We start from the raw sequence: 24,149 nt of genomic DNA, 5'->3' as shown, positions 1-24,149 counted from the left end.
TGGTGAATTTCACACCAATTTTAGATTGGTAATCAAAAACATTTAAATCTAAAAATACTTTAATTAACAAAGCCTACTATTCATACATGCAAAACTTCCTCACGTACCGTATTATTATTATTATTAAATAAATTATATAAAAAATTATTACTAAAATTAAATAAAAATTATTATTAAAATTACTAAATAAATTATTAAAATTATTAAAATAAATTATTAAATAAATTGAATAAAAATTTGTATTGATAATAACAATTATTATTAATATTTTGATTTAAATAAAACTTATTAAATATATTTCAAATCATAAAATTATTAAATAAATTATAAAATTAGATAAAATAATAAATATTAATTTTCATTTTATTACTTATTTATAATTAAATATCTGTATCAATTTATATATATATATAGATAGATAGATAGATAATAAATATAATTTACTTCTTTATTTCATTATAATTTATTACCTATGACCGCATGTATGTGTCCGGCCATCAAAAGACAGTACCGCAGTCATCAGACGTGTTGGTACAAGATGGTCCTTATTTATTTATTTTTAAAACATGGGACAACCCATTCGTCCCATACGGAGCATATGTATGTTACTACAACACACTTCAACTTCACTATGTTGGTGCATTTGGGAGGTGTTGGAGGGTGAGGCTGGATCGCAATGAGATGGATAGTATTATGGCTGGTAATACAGTCATCAATCGGTTAACGATATATAGTTAACCAGTAGTAGGAATATCAAACAAACAAATTTTAGATTGGTAATCAAAAACATCCAAAGCTAGATGATATCCTAATTAACAAAGCCTACTAAATGTAAATATCCGTATAACTTAAGTTCTGAAATCACACGTTCGCTATAAAAAGAAAAAAAATGACCTGAGACGGGAATTCCCTATTTTTCAATACACAATATGTCATATAACATCGACAAAGCACAAAAACATACAGACCTGCAAAACGTTCTCACTTACCGGCGCGAGCGGGATTTCAACCCACGCCGACAGAAGTGAAAGGCCGTGTGATTTTAAGCGCGATGCCCTAACCACTCGGGGCCACGGATTCCCTTGTAATATCAACAACGCACGACAAAACACAAAAACATACATACATGAAAAAGGAAACACTACAATTGTAAACAATATACACAAAAAATGCACAAGTAACAGATGCACGTATAATATTCAGTTTACAGTACCTTTACACTGGCGGATTTACACATGTAGAGGGGCGTGGCGGCGCACCTCCCCTAAAATTTTCAAAGTTTAGGTTACAAATCAGTGCGTACTATGAAAAGAGGGAAAATCAAATCATATCTATAAGAAGTGATTCTAAAAGATGAATGTCAAAATACATAAAGTCACTTTCGGGAAACTCTGTGATTCTGACGTCATTATTTTTCATGCTGAAAATCTACAATGAAATGCCGATAAGTTTTAGGCCTAACAGTCAATTCAATTTTCTGAAAATAAATAGTGGCGGTTCCAGAATTTCCCGTGGTTGGGTGGGGGTACATTTATGTGAAAATCAAGTACTCAGTCATTTGGGTGCCAAATCTAGAGTTTCATTCACCTTAGTTCTGATTTCAATATGTTCTATGGAGGGCTTGATTGTTTCCAACTTCTTTATCTGTATATGTCAGTAATACCATTTAAGTAAATTTGTGGCGAAAAGACGGGGGGGGGGGGGGGGGGGGGGGGCTCTACATCCGCTGATAAGGATATGGTCTTTGTCCAAAAAAAAAAAAAATGGGGAGTGTAACTTATCGTTAAAATTTTTGAATTTAGGTACCTGTAAGTGCTATATATATTAAATATTTTTCCCCTAAACCAAATTTAAAAAAAAAAATCACCCAAAACTGCATAATTTTGTAATTTTGATAACGTGTTGAACAAGATACGATGTTGGTGACGTCATTTCTCTATAACGTAATACACCTCATTTGGACCCAAAGTCTCATGATGCGTCACATATGATCTTTGTCAGAATAAATAAGGAGTACAACCTAACCCCCCCCCCCCCCTCATAACGTACATTCTTACTTTACAATGAAGAACATCCACAACTTACACAAAACTGTTACGATCTGTATCCAAATTATACTTCTAAAATAATGTGACATTTACTAATCATCATGACATGTAATATTGTGTTTGAATTGTGTCGAATGGATGCAGAAAGGCAAATTATGGTCAAAATTGTTCTATGGGTGTTGTTACTTAGCAACCAAAATTATTCATTTCTTACTAAGATTGATCCACTTGCTTGTAATGTTTTTGTAATATTTTAAAAGACATGAACGCAACCATTTAGAATTTCCTACTTTTGACTGTAATCTAGTGAGAGGGGTCGTACTGTGTATACTTCAGATTGAATATCTAATATTGTTAAAATACGTTCCTCTCGAAAATATTTCACTCATATGGAGACGTCACCACTGCCGATGAAGGGCTGCGAAATTTAGGCCTATGCTCGGCGCTTATGGCCATTCAGCAGGATTGAGCAGGGAGGGATCTTTATCGTGCCACACCTGCTGCGACACGGGACCTCGGTTTTTACGGTCTCATCCGAAGGACCGCCCCATTTAGTCGGCTCTTACGACAAGCAAGTGGGTGCTGTTGACCTATTCTAACCCGGATCCCCACAGGGTCATGTATGCTTCAGGGAAAAGGGTGAAATAATATGTACTTATATGACCTTGAACCCCGTAGGCCTCTTTGGTTTCATGGGATACCATGCCAAACTTTATTTGAAAAGAAAATGTCCCCAGTCTAAGTCCTAAAAAATTATTTGTAATTTCCCTAACCCAGAACGGTGTATAAACATATTTAAATTGATTAGAAATATTGTCATTTAGTATTTAAAACCGGTTACCTGTAAAATGCGAAACGAAATCAAAACGAACTCTACCGAAACTAAACGAAGTCCGCTCAAACGAAATGAAATGCACCGAAACGAAAGATAACGAAACAGATTGTATAACCGAACTCGAATGATTATTCAATATTTCAGGCCCCTGTGAAGGTTATCAAGTATAAATGAAATTCGCTTCCCCTTTGATGTAGTATTTCGTTTTGACTACGTTGGACCCCCCCCCCCCTTTTTTTTAAACCTACGAGGGGGAGGGGGTCACCGATATTGGTTCTCCCTAACAGAATTCATGTTTGAATTAAAAAGTCATCTCATTCTTAATCTAAATCAGAAAATACCAATAGTTCTATAAGGAATCATCTGCTAGAAGACAGGGACGGATCCAGGAATTGTGGTTACGGGGGTGCCACTTTATGAGACAGGGGGTGTGGGGGGGGGGGGGGCGAAGCCCTGGGGAGGGGGAGGAGCGGGGCAGGGGGCGAAGCTCCTGGATTTTACAGATTTTATAGGGCTTGAAATATATCTCCTATTTAGTCTTTTGTACTATTTTCTATCATTTTTTAGGTGGTGACATTAATGAAATGACGCAAATTTTAAGGGGTTTTGGACAAATTAAGTTCTCCCAGTAAAGTAATTCAAGAAATCAATAGATTTTGTCATTCATTTCTCCGGGAGTGGAAGAAATTATTGCTTTTTACATTGTTTTGTAATTTTTTCTAAACAAGATACCACGATTTACGTTAAGTTTGAAAATTTATGGGGGGGGGGGGGGGGGGCTGTGCCCCCCTTAAATCCGCCACTGGAAGCTCGCTATATTATTTAATATTTTTAAGGCGTAATGCCGCTTTTGATTCGCGTGATGACGAATTTGGATTAGTGCTATTCTACTTTTGAGGTATTGTTACGCATTTTCAAATGGCATTATTATAGAAATATATGTACGTAGTTAAGGGTAACATTGAAAATTTTCACCCCCAGAAAATCATTGTCAACCGATGCGTAAAAATGCCAATGTTACCCTCAACTACATGCAATATTCGGACGAACAGCATCTTCTTAATGCCAAGGGTTTGTCATTACGCACCCTCCCTATTTATGTGGCAGGTACGCGATCACAAAACCTTGACATTGTGAGAATGGAGGAAAAGTAAAATTGACGTGCGAGTCCTTATTAATGAATAAACACCATCTTTTCTGTGGAAGTTGACAGTTTTATTAACTTTATCAAAATCTTGGCATAATATAGTAGTTTTACAGACTTAAAGAGTATGGTATCTTCAAGATTTTTTAATTCCCCTTTTTTCCTCTTAATTTTTGAATATCTAATTAGACTACATCCTGAGATGCACCCAGGCGTGTAGCGATAGTAGATGAGCGGATCATACGATCTAATTTTAATTAGACTGCAAACATGTGAAGAGCACTTGGTTATGGGGTCAGTCTTGTTTGCAGGTAAAAATAAACAGAAAATATTGTGGTCGGGTTCGATGTTGGAGATGAAAATAAGCGATAAATCCTATCTGTTGAAGGAACTTCGCGCCATTGCGAACAGGAACATTAACATCAAGGCCAGGCGCAGCAGACGACAGGGCTGAGATTGTAGGCCTAGTTGGCTTTCACCGATTTTCTTCGTGTGTGTAATACATGACTGCTAAACTCAACATTGCCAGCAGAGACGAGGGAACTAAGACTACGGATAAAAGTACCTAAACGTGGTAAAGTAAGAATGTTGATGATTGTCAAACGCAGGTCTCCTTTATTCAGAATTTCCTTTGATCACTCTAGGTCTGCTTCCCGAGACGACATTACACTTACCCCGGCAACGGGAACTCGTAATTATTGATATATATATCCTTTAATAGCGACAGGGGGAGATTCTTAAAAACAATATAATTTCAACATTTTGATCAATATTCCACTTAATTTAAATGCGCTGATTTCAAAATTAATAAGTATTTTAAAATATCCCTTTTCCCTGCATCACAATTGACAGGTAAACACGAGTACCTTCACATATTTCCATGAAGTTATTTTTCTGACTTGTGTAAATATTTGACCTCAAGTAATATTGGTGAAAATAGACCAAACAGAAATTAACTTGATGCCTATTCTACCATTTTGGGGTGTGCAAGATGTGACTATTGTACTGTCCGTAATTGTCGTGCTCCAGACACTCATAAGAGGAACGCGTCTGTCCAATTCAACTCTTTAATTCTAAACTACATAACTAAGCAATTTCACAAACCGCGTGGCTGAGGCTGTCAACATCAATTACTGACTTAATACTAAATATATAGCTTTCGCTGATAGAGCACATTCCTAAGTGTGGGAAAACATTTAATCTGAATGAACTATTTAAGATATAGACATTACATCCCTCTTCACCTTAGACAAAAGCAAATTTTTAAAATTTTAGAAATGACAGCCTGTTGATTTAAATTTTAAAATGCTAACAAACTCATTTTTATAACATCAAAACAAAATTATTATAATCTAATAACTAATCTAAGAAGTCAGAAAATTATAATCTAATAATAATAAGTCAGGTCCCTTTTTTCCTCAAGTGGTCACATAGTCTCTTAGATACGCAGGTGGCTTGTGTTCCCGGGATGGTCTTACGGTATCTGTGACAGAACGGTCTTTATCAGATTCATCTCCGGATTCTTCTGCGCTAATTTCCGGTTCACGCGATTCTGTTTCATTTTCGCGGTTCGATATGAATTTCTTTACAGCTGTGCAGTTTCGCTTTACTGATGATCCATTTTCATCTTCGAGTGTCATTGCATTCCTGCATTTCTCCCTCACGACAAACTTTTCAGGCGCGAACTCTGTTGACAGCTTATCGCACATAGGCTGACGTTGTACAACTGTGTCGCCAATTTCAACTTTGGACTCTACGGCGCCACGCCTCTCGTCCGTCCTTCTTTTGAATTTTAATTTCTGTCTCGCATCTGTTTCTCGTAATTCTTGGTGATCGATCCTTTTACTCATCTCTGGTAACTTGGTATGGATTTTCCGGTTATACAATAACTCTGCAGGGCTTTTTCCAGTTGTAGAATGCGGGGTCGTGCGATACGCAAGTAAGAACTTTGGTAATTCTCGTCTCCAATCTTTACGTTCCGCGTTTGCCGCCTTTATAGCTTTTAGTAATGTTCGGTTTTGCCTTTCTACTTCCCCATTCCCTTGCGGCCAGTATGGTGTGGTCCGAATGTGTTTGATACCATTTAAATCCAGGTATCCCTTAAACGGACGAGAGGCGTGGCGCCGTAGAGTCCAAAGTTGAAATTGGCGACACAGTTGTACAACGTCAGCCTATGTGCGATAAGCTGTCAACAGAGTTCGCGCCTCCACGGTACGAAATTTTGGACTCAGACGGCCGTTCCCCGTCTTGACCTTCCTCATAATCTCCGCGAGTTCTGGGTCCTCCGATGTTTTCTGACGAACTTCTTGGATGGTCAGTGCTTTTGGTACAGCATTTTCTGCGATGAAATACGCGTACTCCTCTGCAATGTGGCGTATTCGGCCAACCCGATTTCGGCTCAATCTCGATAGAGCATCAGCAGCATTCTTTGGTCCAGGTATGTAGACGATCTTATACTTATAAGGCTGTAGTCGCAAAATCCATCGCTCGATCCTGGCTGGTGGTTTTGACTTTGGAGAGTAAATGTAGGTCAGTGGCTTATGATCAGTCCAGATTTCGAACTCTAGTCCGTATATGTACATGTGGAACTTTTCACAACCGAACACTACACCCAGCGCTTCGCGCTCAGTCTGTGAGTATCTCTGCTCTACATCGGTTAGAGATCGACTTGAATATGCAATTGGTTTAAACAATCCGTCTGGTTGTTTCTGTGCTAGTATGGCTCCCAGTCCTACGGGACTTGCATCCACTATTATCCTCGTCTCGGCTTTTGGGTTGTAGTATGCTAGTGCTTCAGCACTTACAAGGGCTTTTTTAAGCATGTCAAACGCATCCTGGTGTTTTTGCGTCCACCTCCAGTGCGTGCTCTTCCTTGTTAGCTCGCGTAGTGGGGCTGCAATCGTCGAAAAATTCGGTATGAAACGCCCGCAGTAATTAGCTAGTCCAAGAAAACTCCTTATTTCAGAACTATTCGTCGGCGTCCTGGTCTCTGATACTGCTTGGACCTTTCCTTGGTCAGGCCGGATTCCTTCTGACGAAATCACGTGTCCGAGGAATACAATTTTCGACAGACCGAATTTGCACTTTTCTCTATTTAGAGTCAGTCCCTTCTCTGCCAATCTGTCAAGCACTTTTGTAAGCTTCCTGTTATGGTCCACCTCGTCTGTTCCGTAAACAATTATGTCATCAGACAAATTTCGGACTCCTTCAATTCCTTGAATGACTTGCCCTATCACCCTTTGGTAGATTTCGGATGCTGAGGAAATTCCAAACATGAGGCGCTTATAGCGATAGAGGCCCTCGTGTGTCACAAACGTAGTTATCTCCCTTGATTCCTCGTCCAGCTCTATCTGGTGGTATCCCCAACGTAAATCAAGCTTGGAGAACACCTTGCTGCCATTCATGTCTTCCAGCATTTCGTCCACCGTCGGGATCGGGTATCGTTCACGTTGAACTGCAGTATTGGCCCGTCTCATATCGACACAAATTCGAATTTCCCCGTTTTTCTTTGGCACAACGACAAGTGGTGATACCCAAACCGTGGGGTTGTTTACCTTCTCAATTATGTCCATCTTCTCCAGCTCTTCAAGCTTCTTGTTCACGCTTTTTCTTACATTAAATGGTAAGCGTCGTAGCGGTTGTGCTACTGGAGTCACGGTTTTGTCGACATGAATTCTAAGCTGAAAATTTTTAAGCTTCCCTACTCCATCGAAAACAGTATTCCTTGAGGCAACGATCTTATCTATTTCGCTTATAACAGAACAAAAGTCTGACCCCTCGACTCCAATACGTAGAACTCCTAGCTCGACTGCTGTATCCTTCCCTAGTAAGGAAATATAATCACCTTTAACGACAGCAAATTCTGCAGATGTTTCACGTAACCCATACTTTGCAACTGTCTGAAAAGTTCCTAGTATTTGTAGTGGTTCCTTTGATCCGTAAGAAAACAATCTTTTGGTATTTCTCGATAGGGACATATTCTCGTTGTTAGCGCGGATGGCGCTCCATATATCGGAGTTTACGATGTTGCAGGTAGCGCCAGAGTCGATTAGCATTTGCACTGTAGCTCCGCCCACATTAATGTCTATCATGCCATTCGTATACTTGTCGTGCACGGCAAGCGCGAACTCGTCCTCCGAAGATTCGCTCTGTACTAAATGAACATGTTTTGTACTGCGGTCCCTACCTGGTTTTGTGCGTGGGGTATCCGATTTCGTTTTACACACTTTTGCGAAATGTCCCTTATTTCCGCACTTATTACAATTTTTGTCCTTAGTGATTGTACAATTCCTTGCAATGTGGCCCTTGCGCCCGCAACGGAAACACGTGACATCCCTTTGTGAACTTTTCTCACTCCCGTACCTTTTTGGGTGATTCACCGACGGTCTGACAGTATTAACATCAGAGTTTGAAAACGTTTCACTGCCCTTAAATCTGTCTGCTTGCTCGTCTACAATTTCGCCAGCTCGGGCTATATCCATCGCGTTTTTCAAAGTTAGTTCCTTTTCCTTTAGGAGCCTTTTCCTTAATTTTGACGATTTGCACTTTTCAACGATTTGGTCGCGAATATTGTCATCTGGCTTTTCAAACTCGCAGGTCACGGCCAACTTGCGCAGCCTAGTCACAAAACTGTCGATTTTCTCTGTTTCACCTTGTGCCGCATTTCTGAACAAATGGCGCTCGAACACTATGTTCCGTTTTGGTTGAAAATACTCATCCAATTTCGTTTTAGCGCCCTCCAAGTCGTCTCCCGTATCACCGAGGGTATCGAATATTTCCTGAACTTCACTTCCCGCTGAATGCAGAAACAGAGCCCTTTTTTGCGCTTTATCTGTAATGCCGGACGCTGTTAGGTAGAATTCAAAAGTTTTCTTCCATTTATCCCACCTTTGTGAGACACTGGTTTGGTCACCATTTACATCAAACGGACTTATTGCAGGTAACTGCAATGCCTTTGCCATTGTGCAATTTTTTTTTTATCCTCGTCGCCAATGTACTGTCCGTAATTGTCGTGCTCCAGACACTCATAAGAGGAACGCGTCTGTCCAATTCAACTCTTTAATTCTAAACTACATAACTAAGCAATTTCACAAACCGCATGGCTGAGGCTGTCAACATCAATTACTGACTTAATACTAAATATATAGCTTTCGCTGATAGAGCACATTCCTAAGTGTGGGAAAACATTTAATCTGAATGAACTATTTAAGATATAGACATTACAACTATGACGTTATTTTATTGAAAATAAGTATCGATATTGCTTCAAAACGCTAATAAACATACCTACCCTCAGTCATTTTAGCTACCGGACGAGGAAAATGATAGTATTTCTGTATGAAATTCTTCACAAATATCATTGTATCGATTACATATACTCATATCTTAAAGAGACACTACGGCTCATTTTGCGCAAAAATCATGAAATGACAATTTTCCTAGCGCTTTCTCAATTTTTGTTGCATTATTGAAAGTATGAACTTTGCGAAAATAACACTTATCTAAAGTTAAAAATTATCGTTTTAACGTAAAAATTAATACTTTTTGATGGCCTATACAAAAAATATCGAGTCTCCTCCTTTCAGTCTTCAGACGCATGCGCATAGACAGTAAACAGTGCAGCATGTCGTCCAGTGAGAGAAAGTGTAGTTGATAGATCTAGAATTTTGACAGATTCTGTGAGAAAAGAGGTAAAAATAGAATGAGATAAAACTCATACGTGAAATAAAATTTACCATGGTATCAGTTTGACCGTTGGAAAACAAAGAGTTCGGAGAAACCCATGTAACTCAGTGGCGGATCTAGGATTTCCGAAGGGGGTGTGAAAGTCAAAGATTAGTCACAGTAATCGGCCATTCTGGTGCAAAATATGGATTTTCATTCAAAATCTGTGGCGTAAAAAGGGAGGGGGGATCCTGCCCCCCCCCCCCCCCCCCCCCTAAATCTGCCATTGAGATTAGCTGCGAAGACACTGCTTTTAAAAGTAAGTGCTATTTTTATCTGAACACGACACGTGTTAGTTGTAAAATCATAGGTCAATGGGAACATGGAAGGGTTTCTGTTGAAATAATGATTGATATAATTACTTATTTTAAGGAGCAGGGAATACTCTTATACTTGAAAGGTGAGTGTGGACCTCCTTGAAGGGGAATTTAAATAATAACATCTAATTTTAATTAGATTGCACAACACCTTTGCTGTCATTCAAAACCACGTGATGTAAATAAGCATTCAAAAGTCCGAGTCAGAATGAAGAAACCTTTGAATTCCGAACGATCTTCAAAGCGCAATTGAGAGTAAATTGATGCATCCCAATTGTTCAAAATTGTCAGTATCGATATGAATTTTATCATTTTATCAATACATGTTTTAAAAAACACTTTATTAAAATGTGGAAAATGAGCTGTAGTGTCTCTTTAATTGTTGTTTATCAATATCCTTGATAGAAAAGATTATAAGATTGTACCAAAGCCACTAGTGAGAGTAAAACAAAGCAATTATGCATGCTGGAAAATAGCATGCCAGTTGGTTCTGTGCCTTGCGAAAGATCATTTTCTGCAATGAGACATCTTAAGAATTGGAACAAAGATGGGCTGGTCGGTCTTAAATTGCTATGTTATTTATTCTTCACACAACCCCTCCACCCCCACCAGGGCTCTGCCCTGGATACCGCTTGTGGCCTCAGCCAAGGCGGTTCTAAAAAAAACAACTTTTGTTTATGCCGCGAGCGCCACCTACTGACGGTACAGTATCAATTTGCAAGGTGAAGTACAAAATCTAGGATAATTATGTATCTTTTAAAATAAACATGACAATTTGATAATGGGAAACATCATTGAATCACATATATTGGCAATTTATTGCGGACAATGAAGTGCACATGATTTATTTTCCCTTTGTTTCCGATTACAAATATTAGAGTTATCGTTTTTGTAAATTCTACCCATCAGGTTGAAAAAATTATTTTACCACATTCTCTGGACACGTTGAAAATGATTACTGAGGGCTACAAAACTATTGTAATTTTTATCCAACCCAGGTTTATTATTTACACTTAGTCACACTTGACTTCTTTAATACAGTAGGACTTCGACATCTTTGTCACTTGTAAACACGCTTGGGGAAAAAATCGCGGCTGGGGGAAAAGTTGTCTGTAGCTAAAAAAAATAACCAAGTTTTCTGCACAAAAAATAAATGCATTTAATCGATACATCTTTCAGCTAATGCATCTATAAATATTTCTTCCGTGAATGCATTATTGTAGTTGAGATGCCTTACCAAAGGGACACCATCTGTTTGTCCAATTCCGGATCAGTCGTGTCAACTATATACACAATAAACTATTTTTTTTTCCAATTACCAAAATGGATACCCCCCCCCCCCCCCGTAAATACATTACAATAAGAACATCAGGACATTAAATATACTATGATTTTGTAAATTCTACCCATCAGGTTGAAAAAATTATTTAACCACATTCACATTATGTTCAGACATATACGCATATCTCAGTGTTGTTTAAAGAAAAAGGAAGTTCAAATTATTTAAATATCACCGTAAAATCTGCGTATATGGCCGATTTCTGGTCTTGCTACTTATTTTCTCACTTCAAAATACCGACAAAATGTCATTTTGTACCACATGCTTTCTATATCACCATATACATAAACTTTGAACTCCTTACTTTCGTTTCACATTAATCATGTTAATACTTTCGTATTTTAACCTCGGGGTTTATCATATAAAACGATGAAAAGTACCTAGCGCAGTGAGGTCAACTTTTTGTGATTGCGGGAAATGTTGCCGCCAGCGCCACCTACCGACGGCACCCAATGCTACTTTGATCACTCTAGGTCTGCTTCCCGAGACGACATTACACTTACCCCAGCAACGGGGACGCGTAATTATTTATATACATAATAATATAATTATTGCCTTTTTTCTTAATGTTTGCTTGTAAGAGTTCTCGCTCCTTTCGCTGAAATACATGAATACATTTACATTGGCCTGATCGGGCAAAAAAATATAGTATGTTGGTTTCCACTTTCAAGGTTTTTTCATCTCAATTTTTTATAGGGACATTTTCTAGGGTAGGTAGGGAGAGTGGAAGCCAACATATATTGTTTTTGGCCTTGGATATGAATTCGCTTAGCAATACATGTACAGCCTAATCGGTTGTCGTCCGTCGTGCATGAACAATTGTTTATTTTTAACTTCTTCTTGAAAACTACCTGTCGAATTCTCTACGAATTTGGTATGAAGTATTATTGGGACAAGTGGGACGTAAATTGTAAATTTTAGGTCTCCAGCACCCCTGTAAAACACTTAAATAACACTTAAATAACATCTTCTTTATTGCTGTTGATACTGAATTGAAACTAAATGGATAAAGCAGGTAGTCTTTTACCAATATTGTAAATTTGATGATCCCCAGAGTAAGGGTTCTGACCCCAGAGTGGGGCCAAACTTAGTATATAGTATTCATGTGTAAGTTTGCTGATACATATGTACTGTATAAGAAAATCTAAATGCATACTTAGGAATTAGCAGAAAAGGATGTACAAAAAATTGTGAATTTCAATCAAAACCCAGGGTTAAATGACTTATGACCGAGGTTTTCAACCGGTCGGTTTTCCTCAGGTAAGTTAAGTGCAGGGCGGAGCTAATTTAAGGCAGGTGTGAAGACCCGAGCTGAGGGAACCCTGCTAGCTTGTATATACCGTTCCAAATACACAGGATGTTATCTGTGTTACCTGCATTACCCAGGGCTCGAAATTAACATATGCCGTCAGTCTGTGACTGGTTAAAAGTATGGCGGACTGACTGACATTTGTTTTAGTCAGTCCGATGAGACTGGTTAATTTTCTAAAGCATCATTTTGGAAAATATACTTATGAAATTTTATACACACATTTGACATGCTTCTTTCTGTAGATATCAGACGAATCTGATTCGTAAATATAAATCCCACATTTAAGTGTAACAATATTGTCTGAGGCATATTGAGTTTAATTTCATTTTAATAACACTAACGAAATATATGTTTAATTATTTCTGGAAAATTCTGTAGGACTGGTAAAATTTTCTGCGGACTGGTTGAAATTATACCCCATCAGTCCGACTGGACTGGTGACATAAAAAGTTAGCTTCAAGCCCTGTTACCTATACGTTTTTGTAAGATTGAAAAATTCATGACTAGTCATTTTTCTTGTGCAGGTTAATCGAAACGTTGAAAATAAATCTATTGAATCAAACATGTAAAAAGATTTTAAAAAGCTCGATAAATCTATCTTATATAAATGAGAACGTTAGCCATTGAAAACTTAGACAGATTATTTTTTATTCCAAGTTGTATCCATTTGACTGTCTCCTTCAGATACCTGGTATCCGACGATGTTTTCCATAACGCATGGCCTACAGAAACAGTAAGGACATTCGGATTTTCCGACAGCTCCTTTGATAACTGGTCCAGACGAAGAATTCGTTCTTCCTCTGGATCCCAATTCCAACCATTATATGCAAGAAAGGGCCATTATAGCGGCTAACTTCTCTTCTGGTAAGTTGATAGTTACATCAATCTAATTAGAATTAGATATTAGATCCGCTCGCGTACTCGCCTACATATGTACCCGAACACGCAATCGGATCTAACATCTAATTTTAATTAGTTTGCAGTTACCGTATATACTCGCCTATAAGTCGGTCCGCCCATAAGTCGGTTGTATTTTTAGGTTACAAAAAGTCTACAAGCCCATCAGACTTCCTGATTTTTAGGTCACCTGAATCATTCAGGTGACCTATTGCTATCTGTTTTTGTCCGTCGTCGTGCGTTAACATTTGAACATTTTCAGCTTCTTCTCTGAAACCCCTGAACCAATTTCAACCAATTTTGGCATATAGCATCTGTGGGTGGAGGGGAACAAAAATTGTGAAATTCGTGGTCCCTGCCCCCCTGGGGGCTGATGGGTGGGGCAAAAACCATCAAAATGAGTGTAATTTTAAAAAATCTTCTTCTTTACTCCTGGACATCAAGAAGCCAAACTGTGGGCATAATTATAATGAGCGTTGAGCCCTCTACCAAAATTGTGAAATTCATGGCCCCTGGGGCAGGGGTTCTTGTGTTAGGGTGGGGCTCTATTGGTCATATAGTGAAAATGTAGAAATTCTTTGAAAATGTTCTTCTCTGTCTCTGGGTATTAAGTAGACAAACTAATAGCATGTTAATGATGAGCAAGGATGCCTCTTTATATCCCCCGCAACAAGTTGTGGGGGGGGTATAATGGAATTGGGTTGTCCGTCTGTCCGTCCGTCTGTAGACGCAATGGTTTCCGGGCTCTAAAGCATTATATCATATACCTAGTAGTGTATCAGCCCTGATACACCTATCTTGGCTAGGGTGAGACAGCTGCAAGTAGGTAGGGCTGTCTCACCCTAAGGGCCGAGATATCTCTGTCTCGGCCCGTTGTCAAGGGGCTGTCTCGCCCTCAAATTTCAAATGGCTATATCTTCTTTAATCTTTTGAAATCTAACATAACTACATGAAAAAATGATGTTAGACACAATTTTTTTCAAACATAATACTTTCTTCCACGACAAAATTTAAATTTAAGCAGAAAAATTAAATAAAAATGTTTTCAAAAACGGCGCTAAATTGTAGCGAGTATCTAAGCAAAGGGGGGTAACCCAAGTAACAATTGTTTATTTAGAACAATAACATGTTTAACTTCATTTAAAAGCAATCAATGTTCAAGGCGACAGAAAACAGTAGGAGGATTATGGAGTGTGACACTGAAGCATTTTCAGAAATTCCCGGTCCTAATGGAGATAAAGTGTTAATTTACGGCAATTTTGATGTAGAAAACTGCTTTAAAGTTTAAAACGATTTCTGAAATCTAAAATCCCGAGGACTTGGCAATAAAACGAGAGAAGCAGAACCATTGTTTACCGACGTATTTCAACGACTTATAGATGCTAAACAGATGGGAAACGGTAAAAAAAAAAACTTACTTCAGTATAAGGTAACAATCCCTAAGCAAAGAAATAGCAGCATCAGATCTGTAAACATTCCCGTTCATACGATGACGCCACGTAAGCAAAGTTCTACAACTCTTACAAATTACATGAAATATTGAAAACGGGCGAGTTTGGTAAATCCGAAAAAATAAATAAAAATAATTCACTTATTTCCAATTTTAGTATCAATTAACAAGCCCCTAAGAGCTGCTTAAAAGAATATACATGTACATGAACAACACAGCGATAGATATGACGAGTTTCTCAGCCAAGCAGTAATTCAGTTAATTCTAGACCACATGAGGGGATGTCCATAATTAATCATCCAATTATCGTGACCAGCAATGGAATAAAGCTACAAAACCCAGACTTTAGCATGTTTCACAATGCCAATAGTACTGGAAACATAACAATTAAAGTAAACTCACTGAAGGAATGAAATAGTCAAATATCGTTGTACAGTATACCATGTATTTATGTTTGGGTCAATAACCAACCCCCACCCCAATTTTTAAAAAAATGTTTATCAACTTGTTGTGTTTTAGGTATATGATATAAACAATATCACACTCTAATGTTGATCTCCGACCTGGGATTGCCCCTCGAGTGATCTCGGTGCCAATCCCAGGTCTGAGATCAACATTAGAGTGTGATATTCTATATATCTTTCCACCTACCATCACCATATCATATATATGGACTACCCATGGGATGAAGATGTTCCCTATCGATTTTGGGTCAAAGGTCAAGCACACTGGACATCGAAGTAGCAATATGGTTTCCGGGCTCTAAAGCGTTATCCTTTCCACCTACCGTCACCATATCATACATATGGACTACCCATAGGATGAAGATGTTCCCTATCAATTTTGGGGTCAAAAGGTCAAAGGTCACGCGCACTGGACATTGAAGTATAGGGGTGGGACGATACAGCATAAAGCAGATCCGATACGTATCACGATACCATAGACACGATACGATATATATCGCGATACTTTTCATGTTAGTAAAAGACTGTAAAAAGAGTTTCAAACTTTCAAATTTAATAAGGGAAAAACAAATTCACAATACAGCTGAGGAATTATTTTATCAGAAAAGTGCTTTCTGGTAGGTAAAGAATACCTTGGGTCTAATTCCGTGACAAACTCTCGGAAATGCTTATTGTCGACAATTGACAGGGGCCTCAAATCCTTGGCAATAAACGCCCCAACTTTTCTGTTTTATGCCTTAGCCCGGGTCGAATCCGAGGAATATTTTGTGTGTTTCTTCAGGTCTGTCAAAAGTAATTGTCCCGATGATGATGCTCGTGGCAAATCAGTGTCATTCTCTTTTTTTATGTTGGTTGACTTTGTTCCGCCGCATGTTGGAGACAACATAGCAGACGGGTGATGTCTGCTAAGATGCTTCATCATGTTCGTCGTATTCCCATTGTATTTCAGTTGAATATCACAAACTTTACAGATTACCTTTGATTTATCTGTGGTTCGAACCCCATTTTTCTCATAAACGGGTAGCCCGAATGAATCCCAAACCGCAGATTTAGCGCCAGTTGGTATTACTAATTTGACGAAGTCCTGCTTCGCCGCCATTTTTGACAATCATATCGTACTTTTACTTTCACTTTCGAGTGTAAAATAACTGAATTCTTCCGTTCGGATTTTTTTGGATTAAATGGAAGTATCGTTATTTCAGTGGGTGTATCGATACGTAGATCATCAGAAAAAATATCGCGATGCATCGGTGCACCGATGTATCGTCCCACCCCTATTGAAGTAGCAATATGGTTTCCGGGCTCTAAAGCGTTATCCTTTCCACCTACAGTCACCATATCATATATATGGACTACCCATGGGATGAAGATGATCCCTATCGATTTTGGTGTCAAAAGGTCAAAGGTCACGCGCACTGGACATTGAAGTAGCAATATGGTTTCTGGGCTCTAAAGCGTTATCCTTTCCACCTACCGTCACCATATCATACATATGGACTACCCATGGGATGAAGATGTTCCCTATCAATTTTGGTGTCAAAAGGTCAAAGGTCATGCACGTTGGACATCGAAGTAGCAACACTAAGAAAAGAGGTAGTTTATACCTATTACCAACACCCTTTGGGAGATTGGGGTAAGCGGGGGGTATTCTTAGTGAGCATTGCTCACAGTACCTCTTGTTGAAAATTGTGAAATTCATGGCCCCTGGATCAGGGGTTCTGGTGCTAGGGTGGGGCTCTAAGTCATATAGTGAAAATGCATTATTTCTTTGAAAATCTTCTTCTCTGTCCTTGGGTATTAAGTAGACAAACCAATAGCATGGTTATGATGAGCAAGGATGCCTCTTTCAAAATTGTGAAATTCATGGGTCAGGGGTTCTGGTATTAGGGTTGGGCCCTATTGATCATATAGTGAAAATGCATTTTATTTCTTTGAAAATCTTCTCCTCTGCTGCTGGGTATTAAGTAGACAAACTAATAGTATGATAATGATGATCAAGGATGCTTCTTTCAAAACTGAAATTTATGGCCCCTGGGTCAGGGGTTCTGGTGCAAAGGTGGGGCTGACCACATAGCTATTCAATGTTTCTTCCATCCAAAAGTAAAATTCTTATATTTAAACACAAACCTAATTCAAACATTGGAAGGTTGTTACATGATACTCAGGTGACCTATAAGGCCCCTGGGCCTCTTGTTTAAGGTTATTTTGTAGGAATTTGCCATTGACCCGCTTATAAGTCGGTACACGTTTTTGTCAGAATCGGTTGACAATTTCAAGTCAATGCTCTAGTGTTTTTACCTATGTTCGTTGGAACACCTTTTCTGAAAATATTTAGTTGTTACACTTCCCCAAAAATTTCCGGCCCATAAATTTGGTGCCTACACAAATGCTTCTTCTTATTATTGATGATGCATGGCTGTTTTACACCCCCCCCCCCCTCCCCCCCCGTGGTGAGAATAGATGATCGGATCATAGGATCTAATTTTAATTAGATTGCAAACATGTGAAGAACACTTTGATATGGGGTTAGTCTTTGTTTGAAGGTAAAAATAAACAAACTATTGTGTAGGGTGTTGTTTTAAAATCTTAAAGACATGTGGTATCTATAATCGGGTTCGATGTTTGAGACAAAAATAAGCGATAAATCCATTGTCGAAGGGAATTTCGAGCCGTTGCTGCTGCGATTAGCGACATCACATCAAGGCATAGCAGTTGAGCAGACGACACGGCTGAGATTATAGGCCTAGTTGGCTTTGACAGTTTTTCTTTGTGTGTGTAATGCATGACTGCTAAACTCAAGACTGCCAGCAGAGACGAGGGAACTAAGACTACGAGTGAAAGTATCTAAACGTGGTAAAGTAAGAATATGTTGATTATCAAACGCAGGTCTCCTTTGTTCAGAATTTCCTTTGATCACTTTAAGTATGCTTCCCGAGACGACATTACGCTTACCCCGGCAACGGGAACGCGTATATCTAGACCCTGGTAAAGTAAAGTAAAGTAAAGTAAATTTTATTTAAAGTCGGCACTATATACATTCAACATGTCAAACACAAGCTCTGTAGAGCTTTTTAACCGACTATCACATTCAAGTATATCAAGGACAAAGACACATAGCATGCATGTACACATATACACAGACATATCACAGATTAACAAAAGAATACAAAATAAAAGAAAACTTTCATGCAAGAATACACAAGAATATACAGATACGAAAGCATAAAACTATGAGGAAGAAATAAAATACTACAAGCAAGAGTATATGTATAAAAAGCATCATTAAATTTCAAACCAATTAGCTATGTTTGCTGTTTCAAGTAAAAGCTGTATATTATAAGAGTTTTTGAAAATAATTTAAATATAATTAAAATAATGATGGTAGTAAATTAATCATGTAAATATTTAAAATTACATTGCTGATGGAATTTACTAAAAAATAAATAAAAAAGTGAAAATAGAAAAGAAAGGTCTATTGAGCCATGCAGACACACACATAAACGCTGCATAGATAAAAAGAGCAGAAGCAACATATAAAGCCATATACAATGGACCTAAGATCTGCATGATTTACACTTACATGTGGGGCCAGACCAAGTGGAAATAAAACTTTTAAATTGATTTAAGGTGGTAAGATGCCTAGCTTCATTTGGCAAAGAGTTCCAGATCTTAGGAGCACTGTACCTAAAGGATTGCAACCCATACCTGGTTGTCCTGACACTGGGTACAATGGCAGTGTTTGTGTATCTAAAACTGTAAGAGTGATCTTTAAATGCAATGATGTCATGAAGAAACATAATCCACTATGTTTTTTATGTAATTATATGGTAATTACATAATGGTAATTATTTATATATACAGCCGTTTGCCCAGTTCCGGATCATTACCAGTTCCGAATCACTTTATAATTATCATTAAAAATATTCAATTAATGAAATGATTTTACTTATAAAGGTAAATCACGTTTAAAATGATTACTGAGGGCTACAAAACTATTGTAATTTTTATCCAACCCAGGTTTATTACTTGTCACACTTCTTTAATAGATGTTTTGCACACTCTAACGTCATGCTAGGTCAAAAGGTCATAGGGAAAAAAAATCTTACATGCGGGTCCTTTGACAGTGTAGTGAAATTGGGTTTCTGGATTGGTATAGGGGCGAATTGCCAGGGGGCCTTGTTCCCTTTTACCGGAAACGGGGACCCCAAAATCTTTCTCTCGATTCCGGGAACTCAAAGTGTAAGTTGTGTATTTGGCCAGTGTGCATAATTGTCACCTTTATTGTTAATTTCTGCTGATTTGTTTATTACAATTGATTTAACCAAGTGATCAGGTGTTAGTGTCGATTTATCTCACTCCGGGGATCACTTTAACAGCGAACGACGACGGCTGCTCACCAACATTTTACGGTTGAGACATACTTTGTTTAAGCATGTAAGATGATAAAAATATAACATTCGTAAAAAATACAATTTAAAGTTACCACTAAGAGTTGCAGATTAGAATGTTTCATTCACATTTGTTTAATTTGAGCTGGTGAAGTATAGGTTGTTTGTGTCTGCTCGCTACTTTCACTTGCGATGTTTTCTATCGAATTACAGTCATTAGCTCTCTAAAATTAACCCAGTGAAGTAGTACATTGCATAGAAAAGTGATAACAGTTCAATAATTTTATTGACAATCTGTCTTTTTTCTTTTAAAATGACAAAGTGGTTTGATTTATCGGCATACCCCCCTCCTCTTCTCTCTCTCTTCTGTGGTATGCAGTACTGAGTAGTAATTAAGTTTGAACCTATTAATTAAGTTTGAACCTATGAATTAAGTCACCCCTCACACAATTACGGATTTTGAAGTTTGGATTGAATTAAGTTTTACGAGTTGTTTGGTTGTTTTTTAAAGTGTCTATCAGCATCATTGTCGTGCCAATCATTTTCAATATTCGCACGACGGTCGCGCTTATATTAGAGCTCCTATCCGCACGATATTCTTTTCCCAATTATAAATTTCTTCTACTTGCCCATGAGACAGAGTGAGATATATATTTCATTTGTATGATTTTAAATCTTATAAGCTTCTGACAATTTAAAAAAAACAACGAGATGTCTACACAATTATTTAATTTATCTCTAACTTTGACAAATGACCAGTTCAAAGTTCACTTTTAGGTATAACATATGTAGGCCTATATATATTATAGCTAGAAACTTTATTGCAAATAATAAGGATACTAATTATAAACCAGGCAATTTAGGTTCACCACCCAATACCCAACTGTTAGTCTATCCATTTTCAGCAGTCTGATTTAAACAACCGACTACTCTTTGCGAGTGTAAGGAGAAAGGGATATGTAAGACAAGTGTAAGGAAAAGGAGGGGGAATTTGACGATTCTAAGAAAGGAGGGTTTGTATTAGACGAATGTAAAGAGATGGAGGTATATTTAACGAGTGTAAGGAGAGAAGGGGGTTGGAAAAGCCCTGAATTATTCCTGACTTTCACTAACTATATAGACTACAAGTGATTTTCTAAATTTGTCGTCGTGCGTATAATCTCGCCCCCCCCCCCCCTTTTTTTTGTAAAATTTCCTTTTTAAAAATATTATCTGTATAGATCGTAGTAGTTGTCAATATTTATATTTTGTACCCCCCTCCCCTTGATAAGGGACGCTATGATGTGCCTGGATAATACTGCCGTGATTTGTTGTAATGCATTATAATCTATTTTCTTTGTAAAATTACCATTAATAATGAATACCCCCCTGTCCCTAAAAACATCACAATACAATGGGTCCAGTAGTGGGTAAAGGGGTAGACTCTATTATCGAAATTTTACATTTTTGTGCCATTCAGAATTAAGATTTTTAGTGTAAAAATGATTGTTTATTATGAAATGGAATCTTCAAACATGGGTATGAAAAGCAACTTTAGTGCCAATAAATAGTTTCTCATAGAATTTCTAGAAAGGAACTTTTCCATAAAAGATATGCTAAAGTAAACCTTTGGTCCTCTTTATCTATTATGTAAACAAATTCTATCATAATATAAGAGATGAATCATTAAAAACTTTTTGGGGAAAAGCATACATCGTTGATTTGTCAAAAGGCTACGTCCATGGTTACGTCGTTTTTCCCCTATGACCTTTGACACGCATATATAATTAGGTAATTAAATATGGCGGCACCGAGTGTGCAAAACATCTATACATTAGGACTTCGACATCTTTGTCACTTACACGCTTGGGAAAAAAATCGCGGCTGGGGGAAAAGTTGTCTGTAGCTAAAAAAATAACCAAGTTTTCTGCACAAAAAATAAATGCATTTAATTGATATATCTTTCAGCTAATGCATCAATCAATATTTCTTCAGTGAATGCATTATTGTAGTTGAGATGTCTTACCGAAGAGACACCATCGGTTTATTCAATTCCGGATCAGTCGTGTCAACTACTGTCATATGCGACTTGTTGAACTTGGTTTTAAACTTTGAGCAATATCTCAGTTCACATTAAATGCACTGTTCGATTTATAGAAGTAGTGTCAGATATAATACGCACACATTTTTTTTCATAAACACATTACACTATTTTTTTTTCTGATTACCAAAATGGATACCCCCACTCCCCACCCCCCCACCCCCCCCCAACCCCCCACCCCCCACCCCCCGTAAATACATTACAATGAGAACATCAGGACAGTAAATATACTATGTATTGCATCTAGATTTACATCTTGAAATTGATATTTAAAAAGTATAGGCCTACTGTAGTCAATTCAATTTTAAGCATATTGATATACATGTATGACTGTATTTTTTCTTTCCAACTCCACAAGAAAATGCCGAAGGATTGTTATCCCGGGTATATATAAATGTAGTGGTCAGCTGGGTTCGATCGCCGGTGGCCAGATAGTTCAGTTGGTAGAGCACCTGACTAGAGATTCAGGGGGCCCGGGTTCGAATCCCAGTCTGGTCCATTGCATTTTCTCCCTTCCTGTTACATAATGTTAGATCATAACCACACTCAGAAAAAGATAATTATTTATAAATGTTGATTAAGAGAAGTTTTAATGCCGCAGTTTTGGCTATGTTAATGCCTAAATGACATATTCCACCAAATTAGCATAAAATGTCCGTCAATTTTTTTTCCCTCCGTATTTAAAAATAAATATGCTTAAAAAGTAAAGAATGTTTATAATTACAAACTTGAATGGACTAGAGTTAATTATAAAATCAAAAATATTTTGCCACACATAAATTGTTAAAATTATTTTGGTATGTGAATGTTCAAAATATGAGGAAAAATTGACAGAATTAACTCCCGTGAGAAGTGGTACCCAACTTCTCAGGTACTTTATTTCAACTTATATAAGAAAACAAGGGGCGAAAAAGATGTAACAAAATGTATGTACTTTTACTTGATTTTTATTTTAAAAAATTGCAACCTATTTATGAAAACAAATTATACAAAAGTAATTTCAAAGTAAGCAGTTTTTGTAACTTTCGTTCTGTCAAACATATTGACGTTAGCACTAATGTACATAGAGATGTACTGCAAAACAATTTGCTTTGATTATTTTTCTGGAATTGAGCATTAAAAGTCATAATCTAATGTGTGGAACAGATTTTATCTTCTCTAAACAAAATATTTAACTTAAGAAATTACATTGATATTTGGTCTAACATCATTCTGTCAAACTCTACTCGACACAATGTGACATTAGCATGTACTTTTTTACCAAACCATTGTAAGAGTTGTGGTTCTTTGTTATTATTACAACTCTCCCTGCAAGGGGCGTTGTAATGGGATTTTCCAATGGAATGGCAGGTTGAGTGAATGAGGTATCTAGACTTACGTAAAACTTCAAGCGATAGACTTTCTGTCAAAATTACTGATGTTAGCAACATGTAACGTTAGCATAAGAAATCATTCTATTTGTACTAAATCGTACGTCAAACTACCGGTTTATGAATTCAAAGACTATTTTATTGCAATAAAAACTCATCATGGGAAACTATTTATACTCTATCATGATTTACATCACTGTGAAAAAGTTCCGCAAGATTTTGTTCCGTCAAACAATAACATTAGCATAAAAAAAGTTCCGTCAAGAACTGACATTAGCATTGACAGAAAATAAAAGATTCGGGGTCATTATTAAAGCACAACAAACATTGGTCTCGATGTAATGTATATAGATTACATTTAAACATTTCATTAAGAGAGCCATGTAGTTAAATAATTTCATAACTTATTTAGTAAACAGAAGATTTATTAATTGCCAATTCATTTTCCGGTAAGTGTTCCGTCATAAAAATGTGACGTTAGCAACCGTTTAAAAAAAAATGAAATTAAAAGTGAAAGAATACTTTTATAAATTTTTTTTTACATTTTCTTGATCCTGAGTGTTAATATTTTTAGTTACCACAAAAAATTACCACAGTTTGGCACTTTGAAAAGACATTCCAAATGGGAGTCAATACAAGCCTTTTTCATGGAACATGTCAAATGTGAAGCTTTGAATATAATTGTTCAATATATATAACGTCAATAATGTAAAGATTAATTTAAACTAGTGTTTGATTTTATTTTATTTCTACAAAAACTAGGTATATATTAAGCAATATA

General features: G+C 37.3%; 1 protein-coding gene across 1 annotated transcript in view; it reads left to right on the top strand.

The window, feature by feature from the left end:
• The window catches only part of LOC130050824 (uncharacterized), a 56,328-nt gene that overhangs the window by 1,912 nt on the left and 30,267 nt on the right, over nucleotides 1-24,149 (top strand). The window contains exons 2-3 of the mRNA XM_056151599.1: nucleotides 4,416-4,601; nucleotides 13,404-13,583. The gene's annotated coding sequence lies outside the window, so the exon portion shown is untranslated. The remainder of the gene's footprint in view (nucleotides 1-4,415; nucleotides 4,602-13,403; nucleotides 13,584-24,149) is intronic.

The sequence above is a fragment of the Ostrea edulis genome, chromosome 10 (assembly GCF_947568905.1).
Source record: "Ostrea edulis chromosome 10, xbOstEdul1.1, whole genome shotgun sequence".
In the NCBI taxonomy this organism is placed as follows: domain Eukaryota; kingdom Metazoa; phylum Mollusca; class Bivalvia; order Ostreida; family Ostreidae; genus Ostrea; species Ostrea edulis.
Note: the sequence above shows the minus strand (reverse complement) of the source record. Positions and strands in the feature narration are given on the sequence as shown.